At 42.3% G+C, this 15,095-nt stretch overlaps 1 protein-coding gene across 2 annotated transcripts in view; it reads right to left on the bottom strand.

Moving 5' to 3' along the window:
- Positions 1–15,095, bottom strand: part of LOC146304825 (interleukin-1 receptor accessory protein-like 1) — a 259,746-nt gene that overhangs the window by 33,459 nt on the left and 211,192 nt on the right. The gene's annotated exons all lie outside the window — the stretch shown is intronic.

Genomic DNA, 15,095 nt, shown 5'->3' with positions numbered 1-15,095 from the left:
TACAGGTAAGTTGACTCATCATGATCAGCTCAAGTGCGAAAAATCAAAAATTGCACGATCACAACATCCGTATTTTCCCCCCTGAGGCCTTAGGTGGTGGATATCTGGTCTTATCTGATAGTGCATCGAGTACCAGCCCCGAACACCTATACTTAAATGTGCTTCCTGTTATTACACCTATTCTCTTTCCAGACTGCAATTTTTACCCTTCAAAACCTCCATTACAGCCTCCTTGATTCCATCAGTTCCTAAAACAGTCTCTCATTCTCCAGGGGTACCATCTTAAACCATCCCAGACCCTTTTTTTTTTCAATTCCCTGACGGCCTCTTAAACTTTAAAACACTCTCTTGAACCCTCTTTCACGGCAACTTTCACATCACCGCTGTACCTTCATAAAAGCTCTTACACTCTTCAGCAGCCCCCTTCTCTGGCAGACCCTACTTTTAAATTTCAATCACTGTATTCTGCAGCAAGTACTTTGGGAAATTTTAAACACAAAAGTACGGGACAGCTTTTAAGCAAAGTGATTTGCACTATTAATGAATTCATATAGCCCATGTAAAACTCTTAATTCATACTGACTTCTCTTCTAGTTCAAACTGCACATTATCAGCTGAGTTATACTCACATACCCTTAATATTCGTGTGACAATAAGGGCATGCTGTTTGCCCTTGCAGGTCCAATGAACTAGGCTGTGATTGAGTCACCCTTCATTCCACATACTACACAGATGCCATACACATAGCTTTCAGCGTGTAGGTGATGAGAAAATAAAAGGTGTTTATGCCTTGCCAGAGGAAGTCAATGCCGCTTGATTGCACCCTGATTTAATAGTAACAATTCCACTTCTGTTCAAATACTGTTCACGAGCTGAAACAAAGTGCAAGTACAGTAAGGTGAGACAATAAAATGACAACTGCATAGTGATAGTAGTTATTTCGCAACCATGATCACCATTTGAGGACATGCAATTCCCAGAAGTGGCAAAGCAGAAGTGGAAACCTCCGAACTGCTCTCAGACAAAATAACTATCAGGATGAAGGTCTGTGTATTAAAATCCAATCCCTTAAAGCAAAATAAAACGTGTTTATGTAGGACTGAACCAATCAATTTCAAGCAATAATACCATGATATCCACCCATTAATCAAGCTTCAACTTCCAAGCTATACAAAGCTGCAATTCTAGATAACACCACTTTTAAACTTTGCCAATCCTGTTCAAACAAGCTAGATAGTCTTGAAATCCACATACTTTTTGCTGAAGAACTGAAAAATAGCAATGGCTAAATTTATGTGTGCGTGAAATGTTTGAAACAGACTCAGTGTCCTAAAATGTTGATTCTTGGGAGCATTTCAAATGTATTTTTATAGTAGCTGCAGCAGCCGAGGTGGTGGAAACAAAAGCACTGAAAGAAAATCCAGTGCAAAAAATGGAAGAGAAAGAGAAAAGTAATCTATCAAGATACTAGAAGGCAACCTGATCTACAGACAGGCTTCCTGGGATGATGAGAACTACGAGAACAGAGGGCTAAGAAAGTGCACAGAAGACACATATCAACAGACAAACTCCCTGCCTGCGCATCAGCAGGAGTTCTCCTCTCTGCTCGGCTCATTTCGAAACACACATCCTATGTGACTGGAGACAGATAAACCCCTTTCTGAACCTGTTTTCTCTCTCTGCCGTGGATTAGAGACCTCTCATTCTTATCACACGCAGCCGCAGCCGACGGCACATCCACGAGTGTGTGGCCTGCGCTGCGACAGGCTCACCGGGGGGAATAAAAGAACCGCATCATCAAAGCCCGGGAATGACTCTGATCCATAAAAAAAAGCCGCCGATGATCAAGGGGGGAGAGGGTTCCACCAGTTTGTGTGTCCAGGAAGGCAAAAAGGTGATTCAGCATCTCTTCATTAGCACTCCTTGCTCATTGGCCCTGTGGCGAGGACTCAGAAGTCTGTGAGATGGGAGATAACTGTGCCGTATAATTGGGTACTTGCTAGTTCAAAGATAATAGGGATTTTATTTTACCAAGGCCTGCTCTAATTTGGCCCTCTAGTGCAGTCTAGCGCGCTCAGATGATAGCAAAAACGTTAACAGGGAAAATCTGGTTTGGAGATTTGAAAAAAGGCCCCGAGTCGTTTTGTCTTACAGCTGAACAAAAAAAAAAAAAAATATTGTCCACAGCTGAGAGACAAGGGCTGTGTGTATGTGTGTGAGAAAGTGTTTTGGGGACACTGGGATCTGTCCTGGACCACACACACACACACATATTCACACACACACATAATGCTATACTCGCCAGCTCCACCAGGGGTCTCTGTGGTGCTACAGAGCAGGAGGGCCGGTGTGCAGGAGGAGCACATAAAACAACAACAACAAAAAAACAAAAAAAAAACACACCATTTTGACAGGTGCAGACAACAGTAAAAGGAAACACGGATCCTTTTGTGTGCCACCTTTGATGTCAAGAGGCTTCACCCATGGATCCGAACAGCATGTTGTGTTGTAGCATTGACAGCTCCACCGCTGCGCCGACAACAGCCGCGGTGTCACTCTCCAAGACTTATTCCGAGAGGCTCCTCGTGCATATGGCTGTATGTTGTTCCCCTTAACGATGGCGTGTTAATTTGTGCCGGCTTAAGCCTGCACGGGCTGCAGAGGTTTGGGAAATGCACCAACAGCCGTGCAGGGATTTAAGCGCACAGATTCTAACATTCAAATCCCAACCTCTGGTCTTGGTCAGGGGGGTAAAGTGAGTCTTAATGCGATTGTCTCCTCTCTCTTATCTCCCCCTCGCCTCCAGAGCATCTCTCGCAGTAGCTGTGGCTGCAGGACGGAGACGTCAGCAAAGATTCCCGTGGCTAAGCAGACAGACTGGAAGCTATGAAATCATGAAGCACCACAGAGGAGCGGAAAAAACAGGAGGAGAGACGCAGAGGAGGACAGAGAGAGTGTGCATTTCTGCAGCTGTGTGCATGTGACTGAGGTAAAGGCTACACTCTGAGAGATAATGGTGCTAACTACAACAATAAAGATTTCTTTGGCTTGTCCTCACAGGAGAACCCTTTTAGGTTCCTTGGTAAAATGTTTTATGAAGGTTTTACCTAAAACCCAACATAAAGGGTTATGGATAGAACCTAAAATGTGGATCATGGGGACACTAGCTTTTGTTTTAGGGCATGGCTAATGGGGATTCTCAAGATCTAGAATTAAGCCTAGAACCGGTTTCAAAGAACCTTTGAAGAAGAACTTCTTAGGATGCTCACAAGAACCCAACCAAGAGGTTCTAACGAGAGCATGTTTTATATTCAAAGGGTTTCATCTAGAACTTAGCCTGAGGGCTTTTACTGACCCTTATATGTTGCGGCACAAAGAACTCTTCAAGGACTTCGACGGTCCTTGAGGAACAATTTCTTTGATAAAGGTTTCTTTGGATGAAAATGGTTCTTCAGAAGCAAATGGTAGAACCCCAGTTCTTTGGGAAGAACCCTTCTGGGTGTCTAAAGGTGTAGCACGAGAGACAGAGGGCACCCGGTGTGGATGTGAGTGAGAAAAAAATAGGAGAGGAATCACACACATGGGAGAGAACAAACCATTCTTCATAGAGAACTGAAAGACTTCCCACACAGAGTGAATGGAGCATCGTATCGCCCTTGTGCACTGAAGATTACATAGATTACAGATCAGTACATCCGTATGCAGTGCGTGCACCATCCATGTCGAGTTAATCTACCAGCGTTTCCCATTCAGATCCAAACAATCCAGCTCTTGAGTAGGGAAGCCTTTCTTTTCTTTTCTTTCTTTCTTTTTTTTTGCTTTTAACAGCCTTGAATAAATTAAGCCCCGCAGCTAGCAGGAATAATACTTCAGAGGGAAGAGACTAAGCTTTTCAGAGTTTTTTTTTTTTTGCAAAGGGCATTTTGCAATCGTAACAGCAATGAGGACACAAATAGCTTGGTGTTTAATGTTTTTGGTGAGATGGGAAGCAATGGAGCTGGCAATTAATGACAAAATAATGCTGCACAAGAACAGCACACTTTTTAAATTATCAATAATCTGCAAGCAAGTTTTAATTCTCTGCAAGCTGGCTTTATACTATATTGATATTAATGGAGGCCGATGGATGCCCGGAAGAATGTTAAAAACAAAAAACATAAAAATCTTATGACACTGTTAAAGGGTAATTCCAGTATTTTCAAATCTGGGCCCTCTACTTTTACATATTTTGGGATCTAAATGACTAACTGGTGCAATAAGATTGGAATGGGTCCAGTACATCACTCAGCCAGCAGCAGCAATCCTTGGAAACAAATGCACCAAAACCAAATACAGCAAATATATCTTTCTTATAAATCGTCCTTATCAACAAAAACTTTAATTGCAGTTGTTTGTTCTTCTCTTAGATAATATATTCCATCCAGTTTGCTTAATACTGGTGTGATAGTGGATTCAACAGAAATAGTTCCACATCAGCAGCAGCCATCTTTGTTGCTTATCAAAATGCCTCAATGGGCAATAATGTTGCACTCCTCTGTACAGTCAGTGTATCAAACCCACCCCATGTTATAAACAGTTGACCTGACAGGAGAACATGATCTCGTAGATTTGACTGGTTCCCATGCTAAATTAAATGACGTAGATGTACTGATGCATGTGTCCTCTGGATCCATCTGAATCTGCATGTACACATAAATCCTCCACATGCCGCCCACCTGAATGTCTTATTTTCTCCAACCTGCACCTACGCATCTACCTGGTTTGTGTGAGCTATATTATCCTTTAAATGATGCCGAGCGGCATGAGCTTTCCAGGTGATTTCTTCATTGTGTTCTATTGACGTATGAGTAATTTCTGTCAGGATTTTAATTTGATGATTAGAGGCTTTCAGTTTTGTTCCATGCACGCAGACATTTAAGCAGCAAAACTGAAAACTGTAGTTACAAACTTGACAGGACGGAGGGAACTCTCCAGAGGAAACAGAATTAAACAATCAGTGAAGTTGCTGTATGTTGTGCTGTACGGAAATCTTAATAAAATCTGAATAAATGAGCGAAGATGCATCCATAAAGGGCACAAGAACTCACGGAGTAGGTTTGATGAGTGTGAAAAAGACTGATCATATGCTATGGCTAATGCCTTTCGCAGTAAGCAGATCTCAACCCAACTGAACACCTATAGAAAACTGTGGAGAAAGGTGCTAGACTGTTCTCTCCAAAAAACCAGGTGAGAGACTATCTTTTGAAGAATGGTGTTCATCCCTCCATTAAAATCTTTATCATGCAGCAATGAAGCAATCCTGGAGGCTCATGGTGACCCGACACTTCACTAAGGCACTTTATTTTAGGTTTTCATGAATCTGTTTATGTTTCTGAATGGATCAAGGCAAAATGTTAAAGGTATTTCTTCAGTCATAAAAGGCCTTAGCCTTTTTTTTGCTTTGGACAAGATAAAGAACATGTGCTTTAAAAGCGCAACCAAAATCTTTTCGCAAATTGTCAGAATGACACCTCTGTCACCTCTGGCATTGTGAGAAAAATCCTCCTTTCTCCCTTCATTCAGCCGAAAATGATATTCCCTCTGCTCTGTAATTAGCCCTTCCTTTAATGCAGCAGTCTGGGCTCTGCATAAAAGCACTTGAAGATTGCCCTGTAGCTTGTGATCAGCAGGATAGCGAGCGACTGATCTGGACTGAGAGGAAGAAGCCCAGGAATTGAATCAGTAGATAATACGATTGTTGATGGCAGAAGGAGGAAGGGGGTTTCCCAGATTCGGCGGGGCATCTGGGCAACATGAAGCAATTCCTTAAAAATTTTATCATACGAGCTCTGAATGAGATTAAGCATTATGTCTTCTCAACATCCAGGCCGCAAAGGGTTACACGAGTGATGGAGCCCTGTAATTGCAGTGGCTGGGTACATCAACAGATGTGGCGGTTTAATTGTGTCTCTATTCAGCGTTCACTTTGTTTTGTTTATTACAGCCTCTCCAATCACACATTTAAGGCAGCCATTGACTGTGATGTGTTCGGTATTCATTTAGCTATGTCCCCCTTGCGAATGGTCAATCTCCTGTTATTCATACTTGGCACTGCACCTCATTATCGCTAAGCAGGCAAACTGCTGCGGCTGTCCCCCTTAATTAATGCAGGTAAAGTAGATATAAAGACACACAACGTTCAAACTGTAGGTCTGAATTTTACTAGCATGTTAACATGTGGCAATCATGATAGGAAATGCTCAGTGACATGTTGTGAAATCGTAATTCTCTCTGCTCCTTGTTACTTTTGCCGTGTCTGAAAGTGATATAAGGTAGTTCTGTTGGATATTACAGGGCAGTGGGAAGTAAACAGGGAGGGGGTTTGGCGAATAACAAGTCCAATTTGAGCCTTGTGGAACACAGCATGACATTTGCAAAGATCAACACCCACTCGTTGCATTGATGTTCCCATAATACAATGTTCTTTAACACAAAAGCAGACCCTATTACTGCAGCCCAATCCGGCAAAGAATCATTATCAATGTTAAACCTTGTGTTGCTTATAATCTTGCGTGGAAGAAGTCACAGTTGAATTCTCCTAATGAAAAGCTAATTAGACATTAATGAAACACTTAAAGGGTACTTCACAAAACATTAGACAAATGCCATGTTGAATGCAGAAAGCAAGGTTATACCACAATTAGAAAAGCAGTGGACGATAATGGCAATTGCGATGTCAACTTTGAAGCACTCGCTATTTTTGCTAATGGTTTTGTGGGGCATTGAGATCTTTATGTATCTTACCTAGTGTGGCTTTTTTGGTTGTTGCTCTGCATCACTTACATCCACCATTTTTTAATCAGAGTCATTTGTGAGTCAGATCTCCCATCCATCTTGTTCCTCAGATACATAAAATGTTTCATTTCCTGCCTTTTGCAAAAGGGCCTGTCAATACAGTAATACAGGACTGTCGCAATAACCACAACGTTGAAATACCGCGGTATTGACAAGCCAACCGCAGGGAATGGCAAGCAACTGTAACGACTGCAATGTTCATGTTTTTTTTCCGCGAGGTTAGGCCCCTCTTGTTTACACCTCAGTGCATGTTAAATGAGCGAATCAATGCTTCAAAAAATTCGACAAGCTACACGTGGGCCGCTACCGGTTTGAGCTCAAGGATGGATCAATACAGCCTTTTCGTGACCCCACTTCAAACATGCTGCAGGTTTGGCCATATTTTATGTGGTCTCATTGTTTCTATTGAGGGTAACCTGTTGAAATCAGTGACAGCATGCTACATGGCTAACCTGGGTGCTACCACAGGCTGGGGATGATGTTGGGTGAGTGTTGTAATACCGGGGGACGGTGAAGAGAACTGTGTAGAAAATTAGTTTGAAGTCAGCTAAATAATGAGAGTAGTTGAATTAAGTTAATTGGAAATTTATGCTACAGCGCAAACTCAGCTAGCCTTGTTGTTATAGGGAAGCTATTGCTATAATGTGTGTTTGTGTCGCTGCTGTGTGTTCAGAAAACCCACATGACTGCAGGGAAGTTTCATCTCTGCGACAGCCCCGACAATGATACAGTAAAAAGGGGTAAGAAAAGTAGAAACTTTGATGAAATGCCCTACCGGAGTCTTACTCTGAAATGCTTATGCTGCCGTTAGCTGAGAATTTAAAAAAAAAAACCTTCCCTCACAGGAAGAAGTTAGGCGCTGGATACCAACAGGACCTGAACGCTTACTGGGCTTTGGTGCAGGGCTGTGTAGACAGAGGAGGGACTCATGGAGGGATTAGTGCAGAACAACGAAGCCATCTAGAGAATCCCTAAGCGGCACCATGTAGTTTAGCTACTGATGGAGGGCCAGAGAGCTGTGGAAAATGGAAAATATGGTAGGGAGGGAAGCAAAAGAGACATATACACAATGAGAGAAAGAAAGAGGCTGATGGCACTAAATAGCAGGCTCCTTGAGGCCTTGCTGGGTCACCTTTGAAGCGTGCCCACACCCCCAACAGTCCCATTTCCTAGCTGAAGCTCCCTGTGGTTAGATGCTCAGCTTGGGCCCACTTTAGCATTGAATTCAATGAATTCTTTTCTTAACTATTGTCCAGGAGATCTGAAGTATTCTCTGGCTCCAGACGGCACCAGCCTACTTTCCAACAGTGTGCCACATGACTGCAAACTAAATTTGCTCCTGTAAGAATCTAGGTTTTCTGCTAAAAAAAAAAATCTCAGTTTCCATCCAGCCTTGCTTATGTACACTTGAATTTCCTTGTTAATGATGAAATGTTATGACTCATGGCAGTTGCATGGCTGACTTTCAGGAGCTGCCGAAACTATCAAATGCTATTTCTAGCCCCAGTCTGGCTGGTTTGTGACAAATTACAGCAGTGTAGAATTGTGTTACTCACAGTAACACATGCTAAAACAGGTCAATGCACTGTCAGCGGAGGGAGTCACTTCTTCAACATAAACCTGAAAATCATGTAGCATTTCAGATGCTGCATATGAAGAGTCTCTGGACCCTCCTGTCCAATCACCTTTGCATGTCATGCAGATCATTAAAGGCGACATGGTATTAGTCTACATCTAGTCTCACATGTCTCCAGGCCGAGTCGCAGCAGGACTAAGATCATCTAATCTGGCACAGGACCCATTTCAAAAGGCATACATGATGTATAGTATGATCCCCGCATTAGATGCACACACATTTTACATTCATATTTGTTTTGCTCCAGAACTATGAGCATCAATCTGCTGCCACAACAGTCTCCACTCCTCTGGGAAGACTTAGTGAGCTCGGGCATGATGGCTCATAGTTGGTGTTCCAAAATTAGGCCTATCCCAGCTGTATACAAGCCTGTAAAGTTCTTCCATACCAAACTTTGGGAAGCATGGCTTCGTAGCAACATTATGCAACTGTTTTATCTCAAAATAACGGCTTCAAATTCACTTTGATGGTGCACTGACTTGTAATAGGAAGATGCCTTGAATGCTTGTTCTTGCATACATGTGACGGACAACCTATTGTCTGAAATACGATTGCATGTTAGACCTTTACTATTTCCATTAGCTGGCACAAACCATCGAAAACAGCGCCAGATAAAAAATAAACAAAGATGTGTGCAAGGTCGTCCATTTACCATGCATCACCGTGGACATCATCCTTTATACTGTGTGTTCACATGTTCAGGGTTCACAGCAGCATTGATTGAATGGACCTTATGCAGCAGAGTGGTCCTTGTCTCCTAAGCCATCAGCGAAAAGAAGCTAGTCCCTAAATGGTCTAGTGGAGCAAACTCACCAGCTGAGATCAAGACAGCTTATTGTGCTCAGTGAGCGACAGAGAGAAGGAGACAGAGAGACAGAGAGTGAGGGCAGTGAGTGGAGAGCAAGGGAGTGCTGCTATATCCATACCCTCTCCAGGGGAGTCCATGTAATGAAAACAGGACACAGCAGAGTGGTCGGGACTGTAGGTGCTTTTCCCAGCGTTTCAGCAGCCGCCGTGTTGGATATCTGCAGCGCATGTGAGCCGAATGAACAAGGAAGTCAGGAAACTTAAGTGAGGCGGCGACGTGAAGTGAATGAGTGGAGCAGGTTTAAAAAAAAAACAAAAAAACGGGAGGAAAAGCTGCTGTAACTTATCACCTCAAATCTAGCTGAAGGAGAGGGAGGGACAGAGGGAGGGAGGGAGGTAGTCTGTGTTAGTGGGTTTGGAAATCATTGCATCACTTTTCTCCAGGGGAAGGCAGGAAAAGTAGAGAACCGGGTTTACATGGTGTGACTGTGGCACTTGAGTGGTAGGAATGCATGTACTGAGATGTTCTCTCAGAAATACATGTGGAGATGAGACGTTGATGCTGCATCACATTTTTCTGAAATTATAGCTGCTCTAGACATGAAAATCTGGTTTCCCTTCCTTCCTTTCAAGTCAGATTGCAAATGTCTCACACAGATTTTAAAGTAGGTATGCAAATGATTATTTTAATAATTGATTAAAGCCACATTAATAATTTTTTAACGTTGACAAAGAATCAAATGAATATGTATAATGTCAAGTGCGTCGCTTGTTGATAAACATAAATATCACCCACCTTTGCACTCCCATACAATTCTACAGAGTTTATGAATATTATAAGTGGTGGACTTTTATTTTTCTTTTAATAGAGTTCTCACACCCATGGTTTAGGTACAGTCACAGGTGCTAATGCTAACTGGCTAGCTAAACATCAATAACAGCACTCCTTCATTTATCCGTTTCCCTTTTCATTGTTCATTCTTCTTCTTTTCTATCTCTGCCCATCCTATTCATCTCGTCTCCTTTGTCTTCCGCCTCACCTCTCTTCCTTCTCTTTCATGCCTTGCAGCATGTCTTGGGAGAGCTTTGTGCATAAACAGGTTTCTATAATGAGTGGCGAATCAGGACAGGGACAAACAATGGGACCATGCGACAGCGGGGCCGGGAGGAAAGAGAGACTCCGCGGGAAGGACGCTGAGGGAAAGGTTAAAGCTCTGGTGAGAGCAGGCATCATCTACACAGCATCCTGCTGCTTTCTCCCTGTCCGTCATGTTCACAGAAAAACACAGTGTGAGATCTCTGATGCTGTGTGTGTGAGTCTGAGCGAGTGTGTGGTGCTGGATCAGTGGAGTGATTTGTATTACCTATGCTTCTGTCCTTCCAATTTGCATGAACATATGGAGGTAAATAAATTCATCTTCACATGTTTTTAAAGGGCATGCTGCAACTGTCATGCTCCCTCTCCGGCAACAATGTAAAACTGATAATATCTGATAAACACGCCATGATGAGAAAACGTGTTTAAAAATCCTCCATGTATCCATCTGGATAAATTACCATAAGATTGACACGAGTGCCTGGGGACGACAAAATGTCACCATGATAGGAAATATCTGCCATGAAAAAGGCGACGGGGATCCTCCTTGGGGGGCGCTGACACGACTGACTGAATGGAGCATTTGCAAAATAAAAGATTTTAATGTTGTAAGGTCAGGAGGGTCATCGGTCCGCGATTGCTGAATGTCAGATCGCCATCAGAATAAAATTGCAGTCTTGTGAGCAGCTACCTAGAGGAAATAACCTTTGAGGCATACTCTCCGCTGACCTGATATATGGGGAAATCACATTTAACGCCAGTCAGAGAGAATAAACCCTCGGAGTCCATACTTCACCCTCTGATTATTCAGACATACATCTCAGCCTGGACTGTGGATAATCGAATTGATTTGCTCGTTCCCACCCACAACTCCTCGCTGCAGTATATTTTCTTATTAAGCACACTGGTGGCCTGAACACACTTTTGCAAGGAGTGGATGACACATAGGTAGTGGAATAAAGCAATCAGAGGTGATATTCGCAGTTTTTAGGGTATAAAACTACTGTAATTTTGGTCACACTTTATTTTACAGTACGCATAAAATACAGGCACGGATGTAAAAAGACTTTGCATCAAATTAGACAAAAACTAGAAATATGTTCTTTATTAGACCCTAATACTGTCTAGAAAACATATTATTTTTAGTTTTTGTTTAATTTAACACAAAAGACTCCTCATTACGTTTTATTAGTTTACTGTCAAATAAAGTGTGACCATAATTTCTTGCAATCTTGTTTCATAAGACGTTGCGTGCAAAAAATGTGGTTCACTGAAGGAAGAAGTTCTGCACTGAGCCTGCTGTGACTCCATTTAATTTAAAGTTCTTCTTTATCAGGGCAAGCATCTCTCTCTAATCCGAGGCTGGTTCCTCTCTGATCCTCTATGCCAGACTGAGAATACACAAGCCAGACTGCTGGAGGAGCCGCGAATCTGCCGTGTCCTGATGTCTGTGAAGTTTGCATTCACCACTACCAAGCTGTCCCTTTATTATCCCCGGTCTTCTCTTCTAAAGGTGACATTTGTCTAACTGTTCAATCCTTCTAACACACGGCGGCGCAGCAGTTTGGGACCCATTCAGCTTTATAGTCCTGCTTTACAGTAGGTGTGCGCTGAATTTAGAATTCAGATAAGAAATGGCACGTCTTGGAACCGCTGGGCACTTAAACCCCCCTTGCCATCCATTTAATTAAAAACAATACAATAAATTACAAGCAATGCTATCAAGAGGTGGGAGGGAGGGAGAAGAGGCAAGGTAAATTATGACCTTATGCCGGAAACCATTTTAAAGGGGGGATATCATGGCGGGTGCATAAATTTAAGCATGCAAGTGCTGATCTGTCAATCATGTTCCCTGAATGCAACAGTCGGGGACAGAGAATCAGTATGCATCCATATTTCATGGTATATTTCATGCTGTAAACACCGCAAAAATGCTAATTTGTGCATGCATGTATGATGTATGAGAAGAAACATGACATACACTCCTGGAAAAGAAGAGTGCTAATGAGAACCGTAACGTTTTTTCTGCTTGTCGCCACAAGAAAACCCTTAAACCCTTTTAAAAAGCTTTCAGAGAGTTTTAACTAGAAACCAGCATATACCAAAACAACATGCCAGAAAATAAGAAAGACACGATTTTAACGATTCTTGAGGAACTAACTTCCAAAAAGGGCTCTTTGGATGAGAAGAAAGCGTTCTTCAGAAGCAAAAGATTTTGGATAGAACCACAGCCCTTCATGAAGAACCACTGCGGAACCCTTTTTTCTAATCGTGCATGTGGTCTGGCACAGTAGCACACAGTCACTGATGTAAAGTGATCTACTATAAGATACAAGAAGTCGAATAAGTACAGAATGATGATAAAAAATGCAGATGTGGTTCTACATGACAGGATAATCTACCAGAAACAGTCAAAAGTATTCCTTTTTTGAGACACACTCACCATGATGTGAGCCACACTCATCACCAAAAACCCTTTATCACTGTTTGCAGCCACCACACTTTGCCACCGAAACAGACTGACAAACATCTGTTATAATCTGTAAACCAGCAGGCACATTAGCAGCTTTTGGGCTTACTCGCTTCATCCACTGTTGGACTAGTAGCGTCTCTACTGTAGAGATTTAAGCAGCGCTCCTAAATCCACCGTGTGATCGGCGCTCAATGATAATCCACGGAATATCGCAAATACTGTATCAGCGTGATTTCCAATCAAATCTGAAATAATATATGTATCAGATGCTCTGTTCAAGCCTGCATAATCAGTCCAGAACAGAGGATTTGAGGGCAGAATGAGTGAAGTATTTTTGCAAGTGGGACTGGAGGAGTATGAAAGCCATTTGCTAGAATTAATGGGGTGCTGAACCAAATTTAACACATAAATGTTGTACAAAGTGGTACTGGTGGTGTTATTCTGTCTCCCGTGTCTCTGGATGAGTGTTATCAAGTCTGATGATGTCATAGTGATGTCATTAGGGTCTCAGCTTGGGCTTGGAAAGTGCAAATTCTTCTCGGAAAGTCTGCAGTATGAGTTTAAAGACAGGTGTTAGCCAGGCAGGGTGGGCCTCATAAGGGATGCTCTTATGTTGCATTATGGGAACTGTAGGATCAAGCATTTTTTGGAGCTTGATCGATACTAAAAACCAAAGGTCAGGATGCTTCCGCCTCAGCTGATGCAATTGACAAAAGTTAAAAAAAACACTCTGAAAGTCCAAGATTTGAATCATCAGTCAGAGACCTGTCAGTCATCTGAGATTACAACTGTCCAAATCTTACGTTTTCACATTATAGATGAAGAAAGGCATTAAAATGTGTCTTACTGGTAAAACACGCTCATGTAGGCTAATGCAGAAGTTTGAAGTGGCCCTGATCTGAAAGAATCAAATCTCGAACAGCCAAATCTGACTCAAGTGACAAAATTCTGAGTCGAGAACAGCCTTAGTGCGAGCACAGTGCCCAATAATCCAACCAAACATTTCGTGTCAACTTAAGATACTAAAAATGACTTAGATTCAGTACTCTTAAAATAAGTGAAAAGCACATAGACATAAGAGGAAGGAGTTACTGGGGTCAGTGTATTAAGACAAAAGTGTGTGTGTGTTGCTGAATCTGTAGAACAATAGGAGTGATGGAGTGTTTACATGATTACATTAGTCTGTTATTTGTCTGTCCGGGCTGCCATCCTTGCGCTCGTGTGCGTGTGTGTTTGTGTGTGTGTAGTGCAGGGGAGGGGTTGGGTGTGGGGACGTACATGAGCGGCATACTGATGAGTTCCCAGCATGCGCCGATCAAATTACACTACCTACTCTCTACTCTCTTCGCTTGTCTTTCAGTCGATCTCGCCTGTTGCCCCTCCTTCAACCCGCTCCTCTCTCTGCAGGTAAACAACTCCGCTGCTCCACAGAGCAGCTGCTGCCACACGATTTGAATTCCTGGTGACCTGAGAGCCTCGTCTTGTCTGTGGGATAGCTATCAGATGCCCCTTTCCACAATCAGACCAACAACTGCTTAAATATACACCCTATTCTTTTTTACACCCCTGTTAGCCAGAAAACGAAGCAGGCCTGTATCCCAGTGTCATTTTTTTTTATTGTTTATTTCTTCTAAAATAATATTATGTTCAGCAGTCAATGAGCTGAACAGTTATCAGCCAACTGTGACAGGATGAAACACTGGTGTTATTTTAGGAAACTTGGCAGCACATGCTCCTATTATTTGTTCTTCGTACCATTTCTGGGCACCACTCTGGCATTTTATTTTCATCTTGGTCATCTCTGTGCTGATGTGTACAGCAAATAAAAGTGTTACATGTGAAATAATTAAAGCATGATGAAATAAATAGTAATATGAATAAATACAGACAATTAATTTGTTAAATAATAATCCTATAAGTTGGCTTATTATTATTAAATGTTATATTATCCTGCTTTTTTCCAATATAATAGGGTCTATTGCAGGTCATTCCAGCAGCTTTTATTTCAAAATCCCCTTTTTTTCTGAATCTTTCTAAACTAAAAATATACTGTTTTATTTTGCATTCCTGAAACGGAGCCCCTGCAGAGGTGCGAGACCCCTCTGCCTTGCTGATGCTGCAGGGGTATATCGTTTAAAACCCAGCTGCTAGTGCCACTGGCACACCTCGCCCACATCACTTAGACAAATTGACTCAGGGATGATATAAATCAAAACTTTGAGAGAGAATAAAGTGAAGCAAGGGGTAAG

Source organism: Lutjanus erythropterus, chromosome 24, assembly GCF_056507025.1.
Source record: "Lutjanus erythropterus isolate fLutEry1 chromosome 24, fLutEry1.hap2, whole genome shotgun sequence".
Lineage (NCBI taxonomy): Eukaryota > Metazoa > Chordata > Actinopteri > Lutjaniformes > Lutjanidae > Lutjanus > Lutjanus erythropterus.
Note: the sequence above shows the minus strand (reverse complement) of the source record. Positions and strands in the feature narration are given on the sequence as shown.